The following is a 27278-nucleotide window of genomic DNA, read 5'->3' on the forward strand; positions in this document are numbered from 1 at the left end:
TGAAAAAGGAAAGAGGGCATCCCCTTTGATCACCAAAAATAATACTCTGGAGACTTCAAGACTTGCATAGACAAAAGTCATGTGGGCTGGAGGCTGAAATAAGGAAAGGAATTGATTGTGATTGCACAAGAAAGCTGTCTGGATCCAACCCATATGGGTCTACAATTAATATTTGCTTTATTCTGAGAACACTGGTCCATCTGGCTCATTACTCTGACAAGAAAGAAAGACCTTTCACAGTGACTGTTATCTGAAAGCATTTAACCAGAGATTCCAGGAACTAAACTAGGGGACTTCCATGCTTCCATGATAATAACTGATATTTACATGATTGAAATGCTGTAGAAGATACATGGATACAACCTGGAAATGACTTTTACCTTATACTTTTTACTTATACCCACTGAGAATGAACACTGCACTTATTGTGTTTTAAACTAGCCCATAAAATGAATAAATTAAATTTTAGGATTGCAAATTGCTTCTTTAAAAACTGTGAGCAGTCTAAGTTTAATCAATCACTTCACCATTTACATAGAAATACAATTACATATTATAATAAGGTTGGATTCAGCCAGGTATTCTGGTGGTGGGAAAGCATGCAGGGGGTCCCCTTTGCTATGCTGGGTATAATGGGATCTGCATGGACAAAAGCCATGTGGATCAGGAACTGTAATAAAGAGGAAAACTGGGTAAGAATGAGTGAAATCAATCTGGATTCAACACAAAGTTGCCCTTTTGAGGGATCCTGGAGTAATAACACAATTACATTGCAATCCTGTGCAGAGTAATGCCAGTCAAAGCCCACTGAAGTCAATGACTTTACAATGGAGTAACTCTGCACAGGATTACACTGTTGATGAGATATATACAAAAGAACAAAATCAGACATTCAAAATTAGGAACAACTGTTGCTAGCACATTTATTACATAAAATGTGTGAATTTGAACCAAGAGAACTGTACCTAGTCTAGAAACATACTAGAACCGAGTGACCATTAAATATATCTGAGATGTACAAGGTCCATCGGTGATATAGAAGTTTCAGGTTCAAGAGAAATCCTGACATTTAGCCCAACTTTCACCTTTAATTACCTGTGAATCCCACTCCTAGATGATAATAATTTGATTGCATATAGAGAGCGGCAGGATTTGGGCTACCAGCCCAGTCTCAATTTCTGAATGCTAAGGCCACCTGGAAAGAGAGATACATCTGCAGGCCCTCCCCATTTTAGGGAAAAGGGGAGTTAAAGCTTATATAGGTGGGGTCCCCCAACTTTTTTGAACCTGTGGGCACCTTTGGAATTCTGAAAAAAGAGTTGGAATGGCTGCCACAAAAGGCAAAACCAAACACAAAATGACTACTGCAGGAGGCGAGCCACAATCATACCCAGAAACTGTCCAAGTGCAAGAAAGAAGACAGGTAATTTTTAAAATGCACTGGGAAAGAGGAATGAGAGAATAAAATCAGCCCTGGCTGTGGTAGCAACTGCTGCCAAAGCAATAACATTTTAATCTGCACAGCCAATCAGAAACCATACCTGGCTACAACCCCATCTGGCTCCACCCACTTCATGGGAACACTTGGCAAGTGCTAAGCAAAGTGTCAGTGGGCACCATGCTGGGGACCATGGTTTATGGCATTATTCAATGGGATTGATATGAAGGATCTTCTTCCAACTGCATAGAACCAGCTTTCGATCCAACATGCATTTATATCAGCATTTCTTATCATTTTGTGAAATACCAAAGCAGTATTACTGATTTTAAAAATGAAGTTACAATTTCAAAGAAACTTCCTAAAGCTTGAGAGCTCTTTCAGGCTGGTCCATAGCCATGGGGGGCAAAAATCTCTTAGAAACTCATTGTGCCTTCTTTCTGAATTTATCTCTTTTTGCTATTTTATGATCTGCCTCTGGCTTGATGATTCTTTTATCTACATCATTTTAGACTGCTCAACATGCTGTTTTTTATATCCTGGATTATTTTAATGGATTTGGACTTGTTTAAAATAAATAATTTTCTAACTTTCATTAAGAACATAGTTAGGCACGTTAAAAAAAGAAAAGAAAAAAGGACTGGTTCCACTTGAACTGAACTGGAACCAGACTGCTGACACTTTAATACTGAGAAGATCACAGGGCAGCTTTTATACTAACTCAAGGAGGAAAGACTCAGGAACCGCAGAAAAATGAATGTCAAGTCTCTGTCATTCTAGGCTCTTTTAATCATTAATGACAAGTCACTTGCTGTAACTTGACCCGTGTGAAAGCATGTGTGCATCTGAGTGTATCCAGGACACTTTTTATCAATGAATGACTATTGTCAATCCCCTCTGTCCTCACTTTCCTCAAAATCTTGGATTAAGGCTAAAGGATTTAAGAAGGCACAATGCTCAAGTATGCTTGAACTACTGAACTTCTTCTCACTACAGAAAAGGGAATACTTGATTGCAAAGGGCTAAGGGAGCATCATATCTGGGCCACTTTAAGCCCTCATGACCAAGAAATAAGATTGTTGGGAGAACCTAAATACATCTGAAGATCATCCCTGTGCTTATTCATTAATTCACTAAACATTTTCATCCTCTAAAGAGCTCCAGGGCAGCTTCTGAAAACTCTGAATGCTAAGAGTGGCGAACAAAGTACTCTGGGCATGTGCAGAATTCCTTTCCCTGACTATGCGGTAACCACACATACCTACTTTCCTGGTATTAGGAGAGGAGTCTCTAGGATGGAAGGAGTAATTTACAGGCAGGAGTAACTAATCTCTTTAACCTTAATAACAGAAGGCCAGATTAATTGCTTTATCCACCACTATCCAACTTTCACAACAGAGATTTACCCAAAGGACTGAAAATACCATGCAACATCTACTAAGAGTACTTTTGATATAATATATTAAAAGTGTATCCAGGAAAGTACATGACATCAAAAGAGGGGTTACTATTGCCTGTATGACTGATAATATGCCATGCAACATAGATACTAACTTCACAAATCAAGTAATTCTGTCATGACTAAAACACCATATGTAATTTTTGTTACATGATATTTGTATTTCAGCTGATAATATTTGAACTCCAATGGATGTTAAATCATTTTTGTGTGAATAGGACAGATTCCTATACAAATGACAAAGGAATATGCCAAGGGCAGTTTAAATGTCTTATATCTATTGTGTTTTAAGAGGTGAACATATGAAGCTGCCTTATACTGAATCAGACCTTTGGTCCATCAAAGTCAGTATTGTCTTCTCAGACTAGCAGCAGCTTTCCAGGGTCTCAAGCTGAGGTTTTTCACACCTATTTGCCTGGACCCTTTTTTGGAGATGCCAGGGATTGAACCTGGGATCTTCTGCTTCCCAAGCAGATGCTCTACCACTGAACCACCGTCCTTCCCCTATTTTAGAGTGTGTAGAGCTCTAGGTGTAACTAGTCTAACAGTTCTGCCAACTCAATTATTTAGCTGAAGACTAAGTAATTATTTTCTCTAAAGTTAAATCCCAAAAAGTTCTTTTTGTTGCATCAAGACACATGAATGACTAATGTTTCAATCAGGGGTGTGCATTCGGTTCGGCCAAACCGCATAGACCACCAAATCATCCATGATTCGGAAATATACGGCATCGTATACTTCCGATTTCATTTTCAGGCCATTAAATGGGAGCCGTATATGGGAGCCGTATAGATATTCGGAAGTATACAGAATTCAATGCAAAAGGTGGGAAAGGGGCTTCTGTAGCTTCAGGGGAGCTGCTTGCTTCTTTTCCCGCCTTTGGAAGCCCTTTCCTGCCTCTCCCATAGCCTCCCTGGGATCAGGAAGGGAGGGGGAGGGGGATAGGAGCCCCAGCAACCAATCCAAAGCATGCTTTGCAGGGCTGTTGTGTAGCTGATGGCTGGGCTAATCCACCAGCCATCAGCAACATTGTTGTTCTTTTGTTTCCAAGTATCCAAGTAAACAGTGTTATCTGGCCAATCACAGAGCAGTGCTATTTTTTGAAACTGCTCTGTGTAGGGTCAGAGAACATTTTTAAGGAGTCTGCCTGGCTGGACTCCATTTCCATTGCTGTTGTGCTGGTGTGTGTTGGTGTGAGAGAGAGATTGTGCTGCTCTGACCCTTGGCTTCAGCCGCTGCTGCTCTCTCTCAGCCTTGCCTGACCTGCCAGACAGTGCCTGGAGAAGAGAAGACTAAGGTAAGACAGTCTTGGGGTTCTTGTTTTTATTTTAGTTAGTAAAAGGACTTTTTAAGACTCAGAGTCCCTTTACTTATCCAGATTGGGGTAGGTGAGAACTAGGAAGCTTATTTGGGGTTAGGGGGTTCTGCTGGGGGTGGGGGCCTGGGGTGGGGTGGGGGGGTTTGCCAATTTCCCCGTATCTTACTTTAGTGAGAGGACTTTTAAAAGTGCAGTGTCCTTTTACTTTTCTTGATTTGGGTGGCTTGGATTTCTTGGGGTTAGGGTGAAGGGTTTTTTGGGGGGGAAGGGTTGGTAAAGTTCCTGTATTGTTAAAAGTTAAGTTTTTTACTGTTTTAAAAGGCTTCTGTGTTTGATTTGTTGCTGCTGTGTTGTGCTGCTATTGTTCCTTTTCTCTTCTGGTTCTTGGGGGGGGGGCTGTTTGGCCTAATTTTCATTGTTTAAAAGGCCATTTTTTTTAACAGTTGAGTTTGTTGGCCTTCTGTTTGGATCTATTCTCTATCGCTGCAGGTTTTGCGTCCTCCTGTTCTGATTGGGGGGGGGGGGGGTGTTGTTGACTGATTTGGCCTGAGGTTTCTTATTGGTGAAAAGGCCACTTTTTTTAACATTGAGTTTCTTGGCCTTCTCCTGTTGTCCCTTTTCCTGGTTCTGGGTTTGGGGGTGGTGGTGTTTGATTTGCTGCTGCTGTCTGTGTTGTGTTGCTGTTGTTCCTTTTCTCTTTTGGTTCTGGTTCTTGGCGGGGGGGCTGTTTGGCCTAATTTTCATTGTTTAAAAGGCCACTTTTTAACAGTTGTGTTTGTTGGCCTTCTGTTTGGATCTATTGTTGCAGGTTTTGCATCTTCCTGTTCTGGTTTTAGGGGTGGGGTATTGTTGACTGATTTGGCCTGAGGTCTCTTATTGGTGAAAAGGCCACTTTTTTAACAGTTGAGTTTCTTGGCCTTCTCCTGTTGTCCCTTTTCCTGGTTTTGCGATTTGGGGGGGGGGGGTTAACTTAAAAGTTAAGGTTTTTTTTAGTCTTTCTGTCACGTTTGGTTTTTTTAAGTTACCTCTGGTTGGTGTGAGAAGGTTGGTGTGTGGGCTGTGTGGGGTGGGGTTTTTATAGAGTTGTTTTTGGAGTCTGAGGCTGCTTTCGGTTTGCTTAGGGCCACTAAATAGGCTGCCCCACTAATAAGGGTGTTTTTAGGGATTGTGTTTTTTAAAATTTAAAAAAAAATTAATCCAGTTTAGGGCTTTATCTTCTTTCAAAATTCAACTAGGCCACATAGGGGCAATTTAAAAAGATTTTGGGTTTCTCATAAAAGGCAGTGTGACTACTAGGCCACATCAGGCTCCCTTTTAAAGAGACTAGGGTTGCAGTGCATCTTGCTTTCAGCCACTGAAAGCTGGTGCATCCTTAGATTTCCATAGGGTAAACCACAGCTTCTCTCAAGTTATAGGGGACACCTGATTTCTAGTTTGCAAGGAAATCCGGTTTGTCCCAGGATCTAGTTTGGAGAAATTTCACTAGGAGGATATAACAAGGATTGCCTTCATCTCAAGGTAGGCTTTTAAAAACTGTAGCCAGGTAGAGGCAAGATCACCTAGTCTCCTAAACTTTACCAGATCACTACTACCCCAACCCAAAAAAAGACAGGTTAGGGACCAAAGAAAAAAACAAACAAGTTTTGGTGGGAGGGTTTTTAAAAAGAAGTCAGGACACCTGTTGGTTCAGGGTACAGTGGAGTGAGTTAGGTTTGTAAAAAAAACCCACTCTCAGTTCAGGTTGTGTGAAACTGGCCAAGGGTGACATGAGTGACAGGCAGCAGAAGAGGGGCCCTGGGGGCAAAGCCAAGGAGAAGACTAGAGGGGTGGAGAGGAGGGGGAGGACCCAGTTCTCCCCGCCACCTGTGCGTAGGGCTACTCCACAGCCACCTTCCAGTGTGATGAAGTAGAAGGCCCGCCTTGGGCCCTTCATCGGGGATGCTGCTGGGGCGCCCCCAGCAGAGGTGCCATTAGGTGCTGGCACTGAGCAGGGGTCTGCTGCTCGGGCAGTCTCTCCTCCAGCTGCTGTCGCTCGGCCTTAGCAGCCAGAGGAGGGGCAGCAATAGCAGCCCTCCTTGGAGATGAGCTTTGGGGACAGTTTTCTGTCCAAAACGATCATCCCAAGGGGGGTGCAGAGTGTCGTGCACGAGCTGGAGGAGAAGCTGGTTGAGGAGGACCAGCCCCCTTCTTCGGTTCCTTCGAGCACCAGCAGTCCTTCAGCGGATGGCCAGGAGGGGAGGCCGCATGGGGTGGAGGGGGAAGAGATGGAGACACACGAGGTGCCTCCATCTCCGCCCACTTCCCCCCAGCGGACAGCCCCTCCTGCCACCCCAAGACACGATGTGTCTGCCCCTCACAGGAGGTGGCTCCGGACACCCAAGCTGCCAGTCAGCTTGGGCATTCGTACACCTCCAAAAACTGGAAGTATTTCAAACTTATGGAGGATCCACGCTATGCATAGTGCCAGCTGTGCAGGGCCTGGATCAGTCGTGGGCAGAACCCTGCCCACCTGACTCCGGGGGGGGGGGATGCGGAACTACCTGCGGAAGCACCACCCGGGGGTGCTTCTTAAGGGGGAGAAGCAGGCTGGTGCTGTGGTGCCTAAGCGGCCAACAGCACCCAGCCAGGAGGAGGTCCGTCCCATCGAGACTACCTCCGGAGCTCTCCAGGAGCGTTCCATGGGAGTACAGGAACGCCAGGTATCTCTGCCTGAGATGTTTGGTAGGGGTGCAACCTGTGTGCCAAGAGGGGTAATCAGGTACAGCAGGAGGGTGATCACCTGGAACCTTGCCAGGCCGATCGCCCATGGGCTTCCATTTTCAGTGGTCGGGAATCCTGGGGTGCTAGGGTTGCTCGAGTACCTGGCGCCCTGGTACAAAGTTCCTCCAGAACCACCCTTAGCAGGACCATTGTGCCAGCTGTTTTCAGGGTGACCAGATCTGTGGTGAAAAAGCATTTGTCCTGTGCTGCCGGGGGGACTGTGCATTTCACCTCAGATATCTGGAGTTCCCAACATGCATTCAAGGGGTATATCTCCCTGACTGCACATTGGTGGCAACCCAGTGAGGTGCAGGGTGGGGGTGGCAGTAGCAATAGGCAGGGTCAGGGCCGACAGGCCAGCTATCGCTGGGCCTTGCTGCACACCGAAGCAGTTGACGCGCCAAACGGCGGAAACTCTCAGAGCCATCCTCTCACGGCAGTTAGAGGGCTGGGTAGGCAGTGGGGACGTCGCCACGGGCTTCGTGGTGACTGATGGTGGCTCCAACATCAAGGCGGCTGTCCAGCGTCAGGGCCTAAAATGCCTTCCTTGCATGGCCCACCTTCTCCACCTCGTGGTTAAGGACGCATTGGGCCAGACAAAAAGCCAGGATCGTCGGTATCTAGCCACGACCCATGAGTACCAACTTCTGCTCCAGAAGTGTCGGCACATCACGGGTCACTTCTCACGCAGCAATACGGACTCATATCTGCTGCGTGAGAAACAGACACTGACAGGCATGCCAGGGCACCACCTGATCGGTGACGTCAGCTGGAACTCCACCTGTGTCATGCTGGAGCACATGGTGGAGCAGAGAGCAGCCCTGGATGCCTTTGTCTCTGAGACAAGGGTCTTTCGGGATGAGAACCGTCTCACCCAAGAGGATTGGGTGGTCATTTCTCAGACAGTGGGGGTTCTTGTGCCCTTCAAGACCCACACAAAAATGCTCTCGTCTGACACGGCAAGCATCGCACTGGTCGTCCCCATGGTCCACATGGCCTGTGAGGATCTGGCCTTGTTTCTAGAGCCAGCTCAAGGCCGTGCAGATGTTCTTCCAGTGGTGCGCGCCCTGGTTGTTAGGCTGCAGGAAGAGCTTGAGGCCCGCTTTCAGACTTTCACCCAGGATAAGGTCTACATGACGGCGACCGTGTTAGATCCGCGCCTTAAGGGCACAGTTGCCGAGCAGGCCAATGAGCTCGATCACTGGCGAGATGAGCTCTCCCAGAAGGTCGAGCGTTGCAAAGTCAGGGGGGGCCCAGTGCCGGTAACTGAGGAGGAGGGAGGTGGAAGCAGCTCATCTGCCACTTCCACTGCTGTTCATCCCCAACCTCCCCGGTTAGGCATTGCTTCCCGCTAGACTCACGCCATGAAGAGTCCTGAGATGACACTCATCGGGCAGCTCATTGGCCCCTCTGGGAGCGGTAGGCCCCTGAGAGTGAAAACGGATGCTGCAATGGTGAGGGACTATCTTTTGGAGCCCAATGAGTTGCAGGAAACGTCTCCATTGGACTACTGGGTCATGAAAGAGGGGGTCTGGCCAGCCCTCTCCTCCGTGGCCAAGGCGTTCCTCTCATGCCCACCGACGAGAGTGCAGAGTGAGCGCGTCTTTTTGCATATGGGTGACATTGTCTGCCCACATCACAATTGCCTGCAACCCTGGACAGTTGAGCAGTTGGTCTTCCTGAAGGCCAACTTGCCTATATTCGGCTCCCCGAACGTAGACTTTGAGAGTGAATTAAGTCAGCACCTACTTGTGCCTGCATCCTCTCTTGGCCCGCACTTGGAAGATGGTTGTAAAACGCCCTCCCATTAAAAATACACTAGAGCCCAAAGACAGCCCAAAAACTCACTCACAAATTGATTGGCAGTGCATCCATCCCCAAACCAAAAGTGAATGCTGGTTTAAAAACTGCAAAGCGATCCAAATTTCCCCAGTCCCCATCCACACATGCCTAATAATACTGAAAGGGCCATTGCAGCCCCCAACTGTAACCGACAGCACCCACAGACCCAGCCCAGATAACCCAGGTTTTTTTTCAGGGGCAGGAGGAAGAAAGAGGGAGGTGCCAGTGATGATGACAGGCAGCCAGCAGCCATACCAATGCTGAGGTCTCTCTAATGGGACAGTGATGCTGGTGTGTTGCTGCTAAGCTGAGAGAGAAGGAATGGTTCCCTTCCTCCCACACAATCTGAGGCCCTCCCAGTGATCTTCCTCATTTGGGGTGCAATTCTGGCTCGCCTCCTCATGGTGCACCCTGGGTAATGCAAAAGAGCCTGGACCAGCCAACCATCCATCACTCAAGGTAAGTCTTGCTTTGTGTCAGATACAGAATATAATAATAATAATAATAATAATAATAATAATAATAATAATAATAATAATAATAATAATAATAATAATAATAATAATAATAATAATAATAATAATAATAATAATAAAATTTTATTTATACCCCGCCCTCCCCGCCGAGGCAGGCTCAGGGCGGCTTACAGAATGTGGCAAGAGCCATGTTAAACAATAAAACAGTTATACATTTCAATAACATTTAAAATTTACCATTAAATTTACATAATATAAAAGTCTAAAATCAATCTAAAATAATCTCATCATATTGCTATCTCGATTGCTGATGTTAGTGATGGCATGGTGTTCATTTCAGGTTCCATCTTGGAAGGCTAGCCGGAAGAAGGCGGTTTTGCACGCCCTACGGAATTGGTTAATGTCCCGTAGGGCCCGCACCTCTTCTGGCAATTGGTTCCACCATTGGGGTGCTTTTATAGAGAAGGCCTGTTCTCTAGTTATTTTTAGTTTGGCCTCCTTTGGCCCAGGTACTTCCAGAAGGTTTTGTGAGCTGGATCGCAGTGCTCTCTGGGGAACATATGGAGAGAGGCGGTCCCTAAGGTAAACAGGTCCTCGGCCATATAGGGCTTTAAAGGTAATAACCAGCACCTTGTAACGAACTCGGTAAATAACTGGCAGCCAATGCAGCTCCCGCAGCCCAGCCTGCACATGTTCCCACCGAGGTAGGCACAATAGCAGTCTAGCTGCTGCATTCTGCACTAGCTGCAGCTTCCGGGTTCGGCACAGGGGCAGCCCCATGCAGAGGGCATTACAGTAGTCTAGCCTCGAGGTGACCGTTGCATGGATCACTGTTGCCAGGTCATTGCGCTCCAGGAAGGGAGCCAACTGCCTCGCCCGCCTAAGGTGGAAAAAGGCAGATTTGGCAGTGGCTGGTATCTGGGCTTCCATTGTCAAGGAAGACTCCAGTAACACTCCCAAGCTCCTGACCCTGCGCACTGGTACCAGTGACGCACCGTCAAAAGCTGGAAGGGAGATCCCTCCCTCTGGATCACCACGCCCTAGACAAAGGACCTCTGTCTTCGCTGGATTCAGTTTCAGCCCACTCGACCTGATCCAGTCTGCCACGGCTTGCAGCGCCAGGTCCAAATTTATAGGAACATCGGCGGCCCGGCCGTCCATCAATAGATAGAGCTGGGTGTCATCCGCATACTGGTGACAACCCAGCCCATATCTCCGGGCAATCTGGGCAAGGGGGGCGCATGTAGATGTTAAATAACATCGGGGAGAGAACTGCTCCCTGAGGAACCCCACAGTTAAGTGAGTGTCTCTGGTGTAGATGATGTAGAGATAGGTGTGGTGGTTCACCATTTATCTTGTTTGAGAGTTGTGTTGTTTGGGGCAGGGCTGGAGAGCTCGCATCTGTAGATTGTGTGTTCTGTGGTAGGGAAGCTAGCACCTGGGTAAGAGACCCAGAGCCAGCATGCTTGTTATGCTTGGCCAGCTCTCCCCATGTTGTTTGGGGCAGGGCTGGAGAGCTGGCATCTGTAGATTGTGTGTTCTGTGGCAGGGAAGCTGGCACCTGGGTGAGATACCCAGAGCCAGCATGCTTGTTGTGCTTGGCCAGCTCTCCCCGTGTTGTTTGGGTCAGGGCTGGAGATCTGGACCAGCCAACTATCCATCACTCAAGGTAAGTCTTGCTTTGTGTCAGATACAGAATGATGTAGATTGTGTGTTCTGTGGTAGGGAAGCTAGCACCTGGGTGAGAGACCCAGAGCCAGCATGCTTGTTGTGCTTGGCCAGCTCTCCCCATGTTGTTTGGGGCAGGGCTGGAGAGCTGGCATCTGGGTTTGCTGCAGCCAGGTCTGCAGAGCAGACCTTGAGCAGATTGTGTTTTGTGTGGCAGTGACGTTGGCAACTGGGTTTATATTGGTTCCAGGCCTGCAGGTTCATAGAGTAGATAGAGGGATTGAGTGCATAGAGCGCATTTGGGTCCTATAGAGATTCTCTGGTGTGAAGTTAGGTTTGGCTTTGGGTGCCCCAGGAATTGGACCCCCTAATCCAATATTTTCTTGGCCTTGTGGGTTTTGTGTGGGACAGTGCCCTGAAGCTGCACAGCAGTTTGGGAGGCTCTCCTCAAAACCTCCTGCTCCCCAGAGCCACTTTTCCCACGACAATTACAGTGAGGCAGTAGCTCTAATTGGTTTTTTCTCACCATTGGGAGTAGTGTTCCTTTTGGGGTGCCCACAGATGAGTGCAGTTTTTTTGGGCCAGGGGGGTTTCATGCTGGGAAGTCCCCTGAAGCTGACCTGCAGTTTTGGGGCCTCTCCCTCAAACTCCCCTCTGGCCAGAGCCACTTTCCCCCACAACAATTATAGTGGAGGAAGTGGCTAATTGGGCTTTCCCCATCATTGTTGGCAATGGGCCTTTTGGGGAGCCCAAAGACAGGGACCCCCTGGCCCAATCTTTTTGGGACTTCGGGGGTTTGTAGGGGAGAGTTCCCTGCAGGTCCCCTGCAAATTTGGGGGCTCTCCCTCAAACCCCCTCCTCTCCAAGTGGCTTCCAATATACCCTATTTTGCCATTGATTTCAATGGCCATAGGGTATAATGGGGTATATTCGGAAATAGCCGTGCATCTACCGTATATGCAGGTATTCCTATTACGGTAATAGGAAATACACGGTATTCCGTATTTTTTGTCCCCGTGTATTTCCGAATCCGTGTAATTCCAAATTTTTTTTTTGCACACCCCTAGTTTCAATTGGAAATGTCAGATTTAAAGTAAAATTTGTTTGCAACTGTAGAAAAAAGTTTCCTGGCAAAGATTTGTGACTAATATAACATACAAATATCCATTCACAGAGAGAAAAGTCTACAAAACAAGACACTGTGCATATGATACTTTACTGTGAAAAGCATATATTACAGTTCAGCTAACTTTATTCTAATTTAGCACCCTAATAATTCAACAATTGTCATTTTCAGGGAAGATATATATCTAGGAACTTTTTTGTCATGTACAGCATTTTGTGTACAGCACTTGACCTACAAAGCTCCCTCTATGTCTTGAACTCAACAAAGTTGTCAGCTAGATGTTCTCTTTTCTCTTTCCATGTTGTCTTTTAAGACAATAACACTTCCCATTAACACATCAGTCCCCTGTGTTCTGATAAAGAATATCATGAATTGTGTCATATTGACATATGTCTGTATGCCTTTCACAGGATTTATGTTTGGAAAGAACTTGTCAAAGCCTGTTTTCTTTTTCCTTCATGTTGTTCTTAGTGATGAGTAAGCATGTTTTCTTCAGAGCAGAAGTGCTGTGTGTTGTGCCCTGCTACCTGTCCTCTCAAATTCCTGCTTGAATCTAGAGCCAGAAAGAGAGGGAAGCTGGAAAAGTTGGTAGAAGCTTTTAAGTGCTTCACAAAACAGGGGTTGGATTGAACAAATATCTCCAGTTCTGTACTCTTCTAAAGCACACCCAGTGCTGAAGTAACTGATACTTGATCAACCTTTTAAAAGGCTCTGATTACTAAATATGTTAACATATAGATTACCTTTCATCTGTAAGTAATAATGTATGAACTGAATGTTAAATTCACATGGAAGGACTTATGATAGTCTCAACTGAGGGCTTTTTTTGTTGCAGGAACTCCTTTGCATATTAGGCCACACACCCCTGATGTAGCCAGCCCTCCTGGAGCTTACAGTAGGTCCTGTATGAAGACCCCTGCAAGCTCTTGGAGGATTGGCTACATCAGGGGGTGTGGCCTAATATGCAAAAGAGTTCCTCCTACAAAAAAGCCCTGGGATATTATGTTAGCTATATGTCTTTCATTACTCACAAGCATTGCTGCATGTAAAAACATTTCACATAATAACCACATTTTAAAAAAAAAGCCAATTGTAAGACAATGATAAAGGCAGAACAAACAAATATTTTTAATTTTATGGGGTTGCTTTGTGACTAATATGACAAGTCCATCTAGGGTTGCCACTTATCTGGTTTAGGTAGGAATTTTATGTTTTTGCTGTGGCCTTCCTGCTGCTTTCCTCCAAGTAAGGGAGGCAACAGAGTAGAGTATACCACTATGTCACTTCTGGCAACGGAAGTGATGTCACAGCCACAGTCTGAGGCTCTAGGAATGCCCCAATTCTCTATGGTGTTTACAGTAGATATTTGATAGATCCAAGCGGGCAGCCGTGTTGGTCTGAAGCAGCTGAACAAAGCAGGAGTCAAGTTGCACCTTTAAGACCAACCAATTTTTATTTAGAACGTAAGCTTTCGTGTGCTCTTAAGCACACTTCATCAGATGAGGAATCCAGCACAGTGAGCAAAGCCATACATAGCTGAGCAGAGCCATACATAGCTGGTAGGCAGTGGCCCAGAATGTAACATGGTACAGATTTAAGAACCAATGACAGTGAAGTAAAATTATCTGGTAGGCAGTGGTTTAGAATGTAAAATGGTACAATGACAGAATAGTAAAATGAACAAATTGAGCAAACCTTTTATCTGAGTAGCATGAGCATGCGAAAGCAACAAAACAGTGGTACGTCAAAATGTGAGATTGTCTGTCAATAACAATGGGAGATGGGTTCAATATATGTAATGGGATAAGCAACCAAAGTCCCTGTTTGAGTGTGTTAATACAGCTAAAAGAGAAATACATTGGATAGTGATGTTCTTGTTCACCTAATTTACTTTTTAACATGTAAACATAATTCTAGTTTGCCATAGGAAAAAGGAATATAATAAAATATAGTAAAAATGGGTAAAGCATATTTAATAAGATATACAGCCAATATCCCTATTTTGAGTATGTCAATACAAATAATTATACTGATACACAATTCTAAAAGAGAAACATACTGGAATACTGTGGATGTATAGCTATACTCACAGAGTGGGTTTAGCATCCGTAATGAGATAAAAAAACCCAATACCCCTGTTCAGTCCTGGGGAGGTGTTTGTTCCAAGTTTCATAATAATTTGTAATTCAGCAATTTCTCTCTCCATTCTGTTCTTGAAGTTCCTTTCTTACAGTGTTATGGTGTGGTCATGACATCACATATTTTTGCTAGTAGTGATATTACGAGACACACAATGACACTGTTTTTCAAGGATTCTGGCTTTCCATGAAGCTATTTCCTATCCGGCCTATTTTTATTATCAATGTTTTCATGGTGGGCTAAAACTTTTTCAATGCTGAATTTTAATTAATAACTTTTAATATTTTATTGTTGTTATTTTTACAAGTGGGGACTCACAACAAAATGCTGCAGATTATATTGTGATTTAGCTGCTGCCTAATGGGCCTATACTTGACTATTCTCTAAACTTTCCGTTTAGCTTTTAACCAGCAAGACTCAGGCAACAGAATTGGAGGTGTGGGGTGAGAAGGATTCTCCTTGCCCCACAACAAGTGTTCCCTCTAAGATGAGTTAGTGTGAGCTAGCGCAGTTTTTTAGCCTCCAGCTCACACATTTTTGTCTTAGTTCAGGAAGGATGGCCCCATACAAACGAATTTATGCAGTAGCTCACAACTTTAATGCCAGTAGCTCATGAAGTAGAATTTTTGTTCATAAGACTCTACAGCTTAGAGGTAGCACTGCCCATAACACTTCCTTGCAGTCTCACCAGTTAAGGGGTACATGGTTCAAGCAGAGACTATGGAGTTGGGCAGGTGGATATTCTCACCTGCCTGCCTTCAGAGCCACCACTTGAGCCACCCTCTGCAAACTTTCCCATCAGCTTCTAATTAGCAAGACTGTGGACAGCAGTGCTGGAAGCATGGGAAGGACACGAGGAGGAACTTTCTCACCCACCTGTCCCCAGTGCTGCTGCTCCTGGTTCCATTCTTCTCCCCTACTGCAACAGCCCCCCTCCGTTGCACTGCAAGTTTAAGATTTTTTTCTTTTTCTTTTTGCAAACCTGTGGGGTTCCACAAGTTTGGAGAAAAGTTTCCATTCTGTTAATGTTGGCCCAGTCTTAAGCATCCATAGATGGGCCTATATTTGACTATTCAAATAAAAGAGTTTGCAAGCTTCCTTGGGCAGATTCCTGGAGGTGCTGCATAAAAATGTTCTAAATAAATAACTTAAGTAAATAAACACAAGCCTGAAGACAGACAACAATTTTTATTCTGTTGTAGGAGGATAAAGGAGGGGCATAAAATGAAGTTAAAAAATACATCTCAAAGTTTGTGTGAATATTCAAGTGTTACCGAATCCTGGCTTTAAAATGGTTTCAGACGGCAGCCATGTTGGTCTTCAGTAGACAGCTTGTCCAGTAGCACCTTAGAGACCAACAAGATTCTGCTGTGAGGTTCTGTAGTGTAAGAGAAAAAGAAAAAGAAAAAAAGCGCTGTGACTGAAAAAGCTCTACTATGTGTTTTTATTTATATATGTTGTTTCTGTAAATTTGTAATCTGCCCTTTCCCATAGTGGGCTCAGGGCAGATTCCAGCATGGTAAAACAATTAAAACCAGCAATAAAACAATCAAACAGTTAAAACAATTAAGGTATTAGATCAGAATTAATTTAAGGCAACATGGATGGTGTGAAAAAATAAATTAAGAACATAATTATCACAGGTAACTTAGATGTCCAAAAAATATCAACTATATTGGCTCGATTTTTAGCAATCAAGATGGCAATCAGTGTTGGGAGGCCAGTTAGACGGTGTAATAAAATAAGGATGCCCGCTTGCCTCAGCCATAGGCCTGGCAGAACAGCTCTATCTTACAGGCCCTCCAGAATGGTAACAAATCTGGTAGGGCCTGAACCTCCATAGGGAGCTGATTCCATCAGGTCGGGGCCAGGGCCAAGAAAGCTCTGGCCCTGGTCGAGGCAAGCTGGACATCCTTTGGGCCAGGGATGGTCAAAAGATGTTGGTTTGCTGATCGTAATGACCTCCGAGGCTCATATGGGGAGAGATGGTCCCACAGATATGCCAGTCCCTGCCTGTGCAAGGCTTTGAACATCAGTGCTAAACCTTGAAGCGGATCCGGTACTCAATTGGTAGCTAGTGCAGACTGTGCAGCTGGAGTTTCTGGATCAACCTCAAGGGGAAGCCTGCATAGAGCGAGTTACAGTAGTCCAACCTGGAAGTGACTGTTGCATGGGTCACTGTAGCTAAGTCCTGAGGAGCCAGATAGGGCACTAGTTTTTGACCTTCCGAAGATGGTAAAAGGCAGATCATGCAACCACTGTGACCAGAGCCTCCATAGAGAGGGTGGCATCCAGTATCACACCCAAACGCCTCACCTTCTGAGCTGGCACAAGAGGTGCACCATCCAGGGTGGGGAGCTGGATGCCCGATCTTAGCCTCTCACGACTCATGTTCAGAACCTCCATCTTGGTTGGATTAAGCTTCAGCCGGCTCAGTTGTAACCAACCAGCCACTGCTTCCAACACCCTGGTCTGGGGTAGAGTCTGAGTGGTCGTCCATCAACAAGATAGAGCTGGTTGTCATCTGCATACTGGTGACAACCCAGACCAAAACCTCTGGCAATCTGGGCAAAGGGGCGCATATAAATGTTAAACATCATTGGCAAGAGAATAGCTTCCTGTGGTATGCCACACTCTAGTGGATAATGCAGGGAAGTCTGCTCACCAATTGCCACCTTTTGTTCCCGACCATGGAGGAAGGAGGAAAACCATTGTAAGGCCACCCCTTGAACTCCAATGTTGGCAAGGCGGTGGGTCATTAGATCATAATCGACTGTGTCAAATGCTGCTGAGAGATCTAAAAGCAGTAGCAGCGCTGACCCATCTTGATCCAGATGCCTTCTAAGGTCATCTGTGAGGGTGACCAGAGCAGTCTCTGTCCCCTGACCAGGATAGAAGCTGGACTACCAAACATACCTCCTGAAGAATTTAAAGCCAGATCTTCTTTAAAGATCAAGAGATCAGACTTCAGGGGAAGTTCATACAAAAGACAATGTACTCTGAGATGTAATGGGTCCAAGTCAGCATAAAGGTATTTATTTGAAATATTTGCATCCTGCTTTTCCACCAAGTTCTTCCACCCTAGGAAGCCCTTAGTTCCAACATGGAAGATTTCTTTGCTATTACAAGACATGGACCTCTGCATCTAAGGTAAGAAATAACTGTTTGTAACACAAGGTACTATTGAAGTGCTATGAACGAAGACCAACCAATAACTGTTTAATCCTGTTTATACAGACCTTTTGAAAAGTCATAATTCCCAGTATAGATAACATTTTGTTCTAATTGCTTGATGATTCTCTTCCCCTTTACACTTTCCATAAGTAATCCAAGGGAAAGAAGACAGGCTACTGGACTACATTCATATTTATGAACCAAATGCTCTCCAGCTTTTCTCCCAGGAGTAATTTTAAAATTTGCTTTTTGACCTCATATTAAGCACCAGCAATCTAGTTCCCTTTTAGTTCAAGCAGAACCTGTCTGTTGTGTACCTAGTTGTCTTGCTCCAAAACATCCCCCACTGCCTAATTTCTTTCTCCCAATACTACCCTCTCATCCATGTGTTCAGGCCCTGAATCTATGCCTGTCTAGTTGGTTCATCACAATGTGCAACATTTCTACATCCTGGACTTTAACTTAGAAATATACTTTTTGTTTTCCTCCAGGACATCATTACTACATTTCCAAACACTGTCAGTGCTGCTGTGGTCTACAACAGCAGTACCTGCCTTGCTTGCTACCTACATAGCACAGTGCTATGGCTCAGGGAGAAATGTACAAGAGTCCTGCCAGGCATGGGGGCTATCATCATAACGTTTACAGGGGCATGGGGTTTAGTCACTGTGTTTTCCTCCAGGTAGGTGGTGGGACAGAGCAATATGCTTGAGTATCTAGTACATTATTAAACCAGCAAACTGCATTATCCATGAGTGCTGGATAATAAATCGTTTGCTGCATGATTATTTTGAGGTCTCCTACTCTCTTATGTGCTAGAATGATCGTGCTTCTTCCAAAGGAACTCCCTTTGCTGAAGCAGAGGATGAGGATTTCCACCTCTTTCAGCAACTGTACTTGAGCTAAGTCACTTATCAGATCTATGTTCTCCCACTACCACCACCACCAACCATGATTTATTAGGAATTCAAGGCACATCAGGAGCATCTGTGAAACAATTATTGCATCTAGGACCAACTCTGCAGTCTAATCCATCATAATTACGACTGGCCTCTTTGAAGATGTCATGATGCATGACTCAGAACAGCACATTAGTGTGCAAATGGATGAGGATCTGATTCGTCCAATATGCATTTTAAGTAATTCCACCCACACCAATTGACACTTTGTGGCACATGGAAATGTTGATATATTACTTTTCTCATATGGGGCACAAACTATAAATATCAACTTAGGCATGTGTTGCTGCTACTGCTTTTCAGAGAAGCCCAACTGTTTCTTTTTAGCATGCCCTCAAGTGTCTATGTTGTGTAGATTACAAAATAATCTCATTCTCTCTCATGTGTGTGTGTTTACATACTGTTATTCAAGGCCTTTGCAAAAAAGGCGATGGGCCTGCCGAATTCTCTTTTGTGACCTCTACCATTTTATAAGAGTCTAAACAAACTCTGTCCATGATGCCATCTTAGTTCCAGTACCCAGTTACCATTTTGCTTAGTACTTTGAATTTGAAAAATCAATTTTAGTTGCATATGAGGAATAAAAGTGCACCCTGAAAAGTTTGTATCTTTAACATACTCTTCAGCCACAAAACTGACCCCTAAGGTCTTGTGTGTGTATGTATGTACGTGTGTGACCACAGAAGTTGTCTACAAATGCTAGGGAGCCAGCAACTGTTCTTAAAAAACACATTTGTATCCAATACAGTGTAAAACAGATCTAGGACAACATTACAATTTCAGAGAATAGCATTTATTGTTAGGTATTCACGTCATTATCTAAAGAAGGATGGAAACTAGCCTTAAATCCGTAGCAAGTGCATTACAATCCTAAACAATGTTACTCTATTTTAACTCCACAGAAGTCAATGGGCTTACAGAGTATAACAATGCCTAGGATTGCACAAGATAGGTAGCTGTGTTGGTCTCTCTGTAGCAGCAGAAAAAAGTAAGTCCAGAAGCACCTTGAAGATTAACAAAATTTGTAATAGGGTGGGAGCTTTCATGAGTCACTGACTGGAATAATTTGGATGTGGGCAGCCTGAATAATTTGATGTCTTTTGGAAACCTGATTACCTGGATGTTTACTGCTGAGCCCAGATCATTTATAAAATGCAATGGTCCCATTAGTAGAACCCCACTTAGTTGCCTTCACTGGGAGTATCTCTTCTACATTATGTTGCTTAACTGGTTTCTAATCCCCAAGAGGACCCACCCGTTTATTTTATGACTGCAAAGTTTCTACATGAGGTTTTGACAAGAATGGATATGGTTCTTCTGCAACCTTCTAATTTTCCATTAGCAGTCCTTTCATCCTTGTAGTGTTCAAGACCCCACTACTTCCTTGACTGGTTTCCTACTTTTGATGTCTTCATGTGTATAACAATCTGATCCTTATGTTGTCAATTTATACTATCTTTCCTGGGACCTGTCCTCCTTTGTGTACACTTTGAGCAAAACTTTCACTATTGACAAGACTCTACTTTGGACCCATTTATCCATGCCTTCTGAGCACTTCAAACTGCTGTGGGAACTTTTAGTTAGTAAACTTTTGCCTAAATGGGCTTTCTCAATTGATATGCTGCATGTGCCACCGCTTGCTATTACAGAAACAACTCCACTATGCCTAAGTTGATGGAAATCATGTTGGTTCACTGCTGCACAGAATAGTCTGTAACTCGTGAGTCAGCAAAACATCTTCCAAAGTTTGAACAGACTAATTCTGAGGACTCTCGAAGAGAACAGACTGCATCCCTTTTGTATACATATACGTACATTACAGCATTTTGCAGTGTTGCTGTAATTAATTTGGAATACTCCCTGGTACACTTTAGTTCATGCATTTCTACCATTCACAGTCCAGTTATACATCTAACCACTGTTGCCCACAGCCAGATCTAGGGAGAGACAGAGGGGGGGAGTTTGCCCCAGGCACCGCAAAAGGGGCAGCAGCAGCATAGCAAGGCATGTGATCAGATTGGGACGATTCATCTGTGCCTCCCATCCAGCTGCCTGCCTGCTGCCCACAGTCCTCCTTGTGCAGCCCAGCCGCCCCCCCCCCCACAAATAGAGCCTCCGCCCGCCCGGCTCAGCTCCCACCTGCTGTGTCTTCCTCTGACCCAGGCGGCAGGCTTGCAGTTGGAGGTGCGCTGTATGGCTACTGGCCCAACCCCCTAGGAGTCCTCCTTTCCTGTGTGTGTCAGTCGCACTGCCAGCTGCCACCCAGGAGCAGAGTGGCACATGGTGCCGTGCCTGCTATTGCCGCGCATTGGCTGCTTTTTCTGCCTCCATCCCCATCCAATCTGGTTGGGGTCGACTTGACTGAGGGTGCTCCTGCTGCTGCCCCTGACCTTATTTGATAGCACACTGACGGGTGAGGTCCCAAGTCTGCAAAATTGTGCTTATGCTGGGAGAAAGTTGGCCATGGGGCGGGGGCTCTGAGGAGGCTAGCCTAGTCCAAGTTCAGAGGGGGGGAGGCAGGGCAACGAACGCACAGACTGGATCAAGGGGAGGCGATAAAAGAACAAACACTGATGTACTGGTTAACAATGTTGAACATATGAAGCTGCCTTACACTGAATCAGACCTTTGGTCCATCAAAGTCAGTATTGTCTTCTCAGACTGGCAGCGGCTCTCCAGGGTCCCAAGTGAGGTTTTTTCACACCTATTTGCCTGGACCCTTTTTTGGAGATGCCAGGGATTGAACCTGGGACCTTCTGCTTCCCAAGCAGATGCTCTACCACTGAGCCACCGTCCCTCCCTTTTTAGAATCATATAATCTGAAGCAGCCCTACCATCCCTCTTGCTCCATACACAGCCTGAGTAATGAAATGACATTCTCTTGCTGGGCTTCTCCTCCAACTGTCCAGAGAGAACGGAAAGTGCCTTCTCCAGCTAGAGGGCTGCAGCCTGGTGCCTTGCACTCTCAATGCTCGGTTTTTGCTGCTGCGGCACAAGGAGGAAGCCAGTCAGCTTCCCCCTGCTGAAAGCAAGTCTCTTCCACCCTTCCAGCACAAGATTCATAGGCATTGCTTAGCTGCAGTGGCTCTCCAATCCTTTCCCCCCTTCTGCCTGAAGCACCAGCGCCTTTTCTAAGCAGAAGTGTCCAAAGGCGTGCTGGAAGAGTGGTTGGCATGTGCTCCCTTCTCCTCCTGCTGACTCCCTGTCTCAGCATCCCTATTGCTGACTGTCAAAGCTTCCTCCCCACCCCCATTTCTGTGCCTTCAGTGTTCCTCTCACTGTTGACTGTGAATGTATTTTCTCCCCCTCCCACCCACTGTTTCTGCCTCTTCTGGGCTTGGGGGTAGCTGCTGGAGGGGATTAGCAGTGTGGCAGCTCCAACTCCACTGGGCATCAGTGTCCCCTTGCCCTCCTCCATGCTTAGCATTCTTGCTGGTGTTCTTAGCTATTGTTTGTAGCCTAAAAGTTGCAGTCAGTGGAAGGGTTTCAGGTGGGGTTGCTGTGTGCTGCCTCTCTCTTGCCCTTGCCTTTCATTGAGACCAGCCATGCAATGGCAACTGCCTTGGTAACAAGGCTAAGAGGGACCGGAATGTTATCTAATCCAGCCCTGACTCATTCATTTCAACCTTATGAGAAGGCACCCTTGATTCCTGACACAGAGGAACCTTGCCTGCCTTATAGTCCCTTTGATTTGCTGGGGGCTAATGCTCCAAAATTTTGCCCAGTCTGAAATCAACATATAATTTCACTTGGAGAGATTCCCCCTCTCCAGGAAAGGAAGGAAGGAAGTTTTTATTAGTGGAAAGGAGCAAGAGTCTCATAGCACCTTAATAGCTAACAAAATTTGTGGTAGGGTATGAGCTTTCATAGAATCATAGAGTTGGAAGGGACCTCCAGGGCCACCTAATCCAATCCCCTGCACAATGCAGGGAACTCACAAATACCTCCCCCTAAGTTTCTGATAGTCCTACTTTGCTTTTGTAAAAGCCAGAGGGATGCTTTGCCATCCTGACCTGCACCAGCCAGCCTTGGCTAACCAATAAATGTTATTTTTCTAGAATAAATAATTTGAATCTGTTTGCTTTATTTGGAAGTGGGCTTCCTTTGTTGGAGTTTAAATTTTCCCCATCATACCACATTTGTCTTACTGGAATACTGACAGCTTGAGCTTTCAATAGCTCTTATTTTAGGAGAGCCCACCCTTCACTTGCTCCTCTCCTTACAGTATTTTTTGCCAGGGAATCACTCTTATCATGCCTCTGAGTTCCTTAAAGTCTGTATTCCTGATATCTAACATGCATATCTGACTATGAACTCTCTCAGCTTCCTACAACAAAGGGAATTATAGGAGGAATGCTTAACTAATGATGGCTAAGAATGTAAAAGTGTTATTAACTATTCACAGAAGTCAACACAAATTATTATGTTGTTTAAATGAGTTATATATCTGTATTACAAACATTGGTAAAAATGTATGTATAAAGAAAAAAATATAAGGGGTGCTAAGGTGACAGAATTTATCACTTTCAGGCATAGGAATGTTTACTCATCTGTAGTTTCTTGTACATATTAGTTTTCTTTTATTCAGCAACATTTTAGAAAAGTTGGCAAAGGCAAAACAAAACAGCCAGTTGCCCCGAGTGCATTCAGGAATACATACTAGAGAAAGACAGGTGCCTAGTCTTTTTATGGAAACACAGTCACAGTGGCATACCAAGCATAACAACAGATGACAGGAAAGCAACCAGCAACAGTTGTACAGTAAGTGCTGAGAAATTCATCACTGGTGTACTAAAAGGAGTAATAGGCTGGAATAGAACAATATTTGTATGTTCCATTTCTCTCTACTCCTCTGAGGATTTTGTCCTGAAGCTATTTAAGAGATTCAAAGTTTATGACTCTCACTTATTCCATTTCCATTCAAAGCACATTGCCTCCTTGCTCCGTTGTCCCCTTTGAGGGCAAGTTACACAAAAAGCTGGGGCAAAATCCCACACATACGCAGCTGCTGAATGAAAGTAGTAGAAAATTGGCAGACTGCATTTCACCTCTAGTAACAAGTTCTGGTCTTCACCAACTAAGGCTCAGAGCTGGGATTTTTAAACAGTTCCATGGGGGACTTCAATACTCCCCTCCCCACCTCGCTTTCCTTTTAAAATATTTTTCAAAGCTTTGCAAGCTGCATGTCTGACTTTGTTCTGGCAGGCTGCCATCTCCTGCCAACTCTGTTCAGCTCCTAATCTTCCACAGTACCTGAAAGCCCAATTAGATTTAGTATAGCTTTAGCCGGCTGAAGCAGGACTGAGTGATTTCCTATGTTTTCAGATATTAAGGGAGACATACCAAAGGTTAATGAAAAATGACCCTTTGTCAGTTTTTCCACAGAGTTCCCCTTCATAGCCTGCCAAAAGTCAGTCAGAAAATTTTATTTCACAGATTGATAATTGTCTGCCCATAGCATGGATGCAACTATTGGGACACAAAAGAATCAGTGTGGTTAAAATGGATTACCGTACTTTTTTAAAAAGTTTCAACAGAGACTTGGGTGCAGAGTCTGAATAAGGTTTTTATGGGGCAAGTAGAGAGTTCGCCCTCATTCTGGAGGGAAAACACCCAGCAGTTTCAGAGAGGATGTTAGGATGAATAGAAGCATTAATCTTGTTTTTGCTTAGTCATCAATTATTAGGAAATTTTGTTTAACTGGGGATTAGATTTTTTTTTTTCTTAAAAAGTCAATGAACTACTCAAAAAAGGCTATGGCTTATGGCTGTTAATCATTGTCTGGAAGAGAACTTATTAAATCAAGATCATTCCACTGACATACTCTAGAGCAGTGGTGACGAACCTATGGCACGGGTGCCAGAGGTGGCACACTGAGCCCTCTCTGTGGGCACCTGTGCTCCCTCACCCCCCCTCCTCTGCGCATGAAGCTCTGGAGTCATATCTCATTGAAGTTCCTCCTCTCCCCAAACTCATATATGAACATATGAAGCTGCCTTATACTGAATCAGACATTTGGTCCATCAAAGTCAGTATTGTCTTCTCAGACTGGCAGCGGCTCTCCAGGGTCTCAAGCTGAGGATTTTCGCACCTATTTGCCCGGACCCTTTTTTGGAGATGCCAGGGATTGAACCTGGGACCTTCTGCTTCCCAAGCAGATGCTCTACCACTGAGCCACCGTCCCTCCCCAACTCAGGCTCCTTTCCCCAAATATCCAGATATTTCCCAACCCAAACCTGGCAACCCTAACTGGGCCTCCTTCAGAGAGACAACAGGGCACTCCAACCTTTTTGAGCTCGTGGGCACCTTTGGAATTCTGACATGGGGGGAGGGTGCAACCACAATGCAGACCCAAGCACAACACACAGAGGAAAATTCCTTGCAGGTGTTCCTGAAGTTTTAGGGAAGGGGTTAGATGTAACCCACTAGGACAGGGCTGGTCAAACTTGCTTAACGTAAGAGCCACATAGAATAAATGTCAGATGTGTGAGAGCCACCAGACATGAACATCAGATGTCTAAGAGAAGGAAGGAAAATAGGTGGGGAGGGAGAAAGAGGTGGAAAGAAAGCAACTTGAACTTTAAATGCATTCTCCAAGCCACTGGCTGGCATGGCTTGAAGAAGTGGTTTAAAGAGACAAATGCCTTCTCTGGTGGGGGCTTCAAGAGCCACACAATGTGTGTGAAAGAGCTACATGTGGCTCCAGAGCCGCAGTTTAGCCACCCCTGCACTAGAGAGATGCACTAAGGCAGCTTCACATTTTCATGTGGCCAAGACCTGATTGCGTTTCATATTTCAAAACTGTTGTGGCACGGTCCAAGCCGAAGGAAAGAAGAGAGCATGGGTGTGTGGGGATGTGGGGGGCGGGGGGGGGGGAGGAGAGATCAGGACCTTGAATTAAGCAAATTTTTTTTGAAGGGATGTGGGTTTATAACAGGAAATGTTGGATCCCACTAATCTGGCAGAAACAGCGGCCGGGATCGCCTCTGGTTTAGGAGTGGAAAGGGAGGAATTGCAGGCTTCCTTGCTTTCAAATATGATGCTTCTGATAGGAGTATCTGAGCAGAGCTCCTTCAAGCTACCATAAGGCAAACTGCTGACAAGCTGTGGTGCAGGCAATTGAACATGGGCATTAGGAGTGCTTGCAAGCTGGAGAAGAACACACAAATAGATAGGTGCATGCAGGTGTGAGGGTGGAAAGAGAGGACCCTGGGAATGTATGAAAAAGTTGCAGACCACCCACTTTCCACCCCCATTTTGGCTCAGCATGAGTTTCAGAGAGATTTTTCTGAAGTTACTTTAAAAGAAGAGGCAGGTTTGGAGGAGTGCCCTGCAAGTGACATCACAGGAAAAGGTAGAGTTTTGGTTTCGGTGGAGTTTTGGTTCAGTGTGCCCTGGAAGTGACATCACTTGGCCCTTGACCTGGAAGTGATACCACAGGAAATGACATAATTCCTGTCTCCCGGCTCCACCCCTGAATTTTATTCGGCCACGAAGGAGAAGTGTGAAAATAATCGGGTCACGGGAAAGAAAAGTTTGGGAAACTCTGCTCTAGAGTAATCATAACTATTTTATTAAATGGCAGAGTTGCACACAGTTTGTATATAATAATATAAAATATATAACCAACTTGATACAACAGGTATGCAAACTGATTGGGCAATCCCCCTAAATACTATTATCAAGATCTGCAAGCCACTCAGCTTGGGAGAGTTCAAAGATCTCTATCACATTTCTCTGGAAAGCACAATGCTTACATTCCTGCGACAGATGGAAAATAGTTTGGTGGGCTGCTTCACATTTGGGTCCTGGTATTTTGCCCCATTTAAACAACAAGTCTGCACAACTGCCAAACCCTGTTCATATTATATTAGCTATCTTCCATAATTTACGTGGTAGTCAAATTCTGAGGGCCAGTCATTGGTGTTTATCAGATTACGGATATTGGATGGTACTGCTTGCATCCATGTTTGCAACCATTCATTCCCTAAAACAAAATTTTGTGAATGCAGGATTTAGACAGATCTTATTGCTGGATGTTGGGATCTTAGTCTGGATAGGCCCACATCAGCCATGTCTTTGTGGATGGGAAACTCTATTTTTGATAATCCTATATTCACAAATAAGAACATCTTGTCTTCAGAGATATGGGGGAGCAATGTGGCACAATATGGGTAGCCCATTGGACAGAGTGGGTTTAATACATCTGCTGATGATTCTCATTGTTGTGTTGAGTTAGATATCAAGTTTGTGGACATGGGGGCTGTCGAGCACCATCTTCCACAGTACTATACACCAACCCCAAAGCTGAGCATCTAAGTGTTGTAGCAGAAGTTGTTGCACCCCCAAGGTATACCACATAATTATAGGAAAATGTTGTTTTGTGTGTTTATTTTTGCTGCTGTGTTGGTAAGACAGACCAATTTTGCACTCACGCCACTCTCATGTTGGTCTTCTTAACGCTGCTTCCTTCTAATTTCCCACTATCTGCCCCGGGTTGCAGCAAGGATCGGCGTTTTCGCGTAGAAAACAGAAACTGGTTTTTAGTGGTTTCTGTTTGCGACGCAAAAATGCCAGTCCTTGCTGCAGCCCCGGGGCAGATAGTGGGAGATTGGAAGGAAGCCGCACTGAGAAGACAGAAGTGAGAGCAGCGTAAGATGAGTGTGAAATCAGTCACAGTGCTTATAACTCAAGGTCTTGCCAGGGTAATACCAAAGTACTTAGGTGTATGGTTATGTGTCAGTTGGGTGCCATAATGCTATTAAGGTGCCATTTGGGTGCCATTCAGCTCATGGTTGGCAAGATGGTTACTGGGATGGACATAGGAGCAATCTGTTTTTCCTGGACGTGGGATAAGCTGTCATTTATGGTAGTAGTCAGCCAAAATTTCGAGGTCCCTAGTCAGTATTTCCTCAATCT

The 27278-nt window shown here is 45.0% G+C and overlaps 1 protein-coding gene across 1 annotated transcript in view; it reads right to left on the bottom strand.

Moving 5' to 3' along the window:
* TET2 (tet methylcytosine dioxygenase 2) overlaps positions 1–27278 on the bottom strand; it is a 116009-nt gene that overhangs the window by 29712 nt on the left and 59019 nt on the right. Inside the window, exon 2 of the mRNA XM_060246967.1 lies at positions 15501–15604. The gene's annotated coding sequence lies outside the window, so the exon portion shown is untranslated. The remainder of the gene's footprint in view (positions 1–15500; positions 15605–27278) is intronic.

The sequence above is a fragment of the Heteronotia binoei genome, chromosome 9, assembly GCF_032191835.1.
Source record: "Heteronotia binoei isolate CCM8104 ecotype False Entrance Well chromosome 9, APGP_CSIRO_Hbin_v1, whole genome shotgun sequence".
Taxonomy (NCBI): domain Eukaryota; kingdom Metazoa; phylum Chordata; class Lepidosauria; order Squamata; family Gekkonidae; genus Heteronotia; species Heteronotia binoei.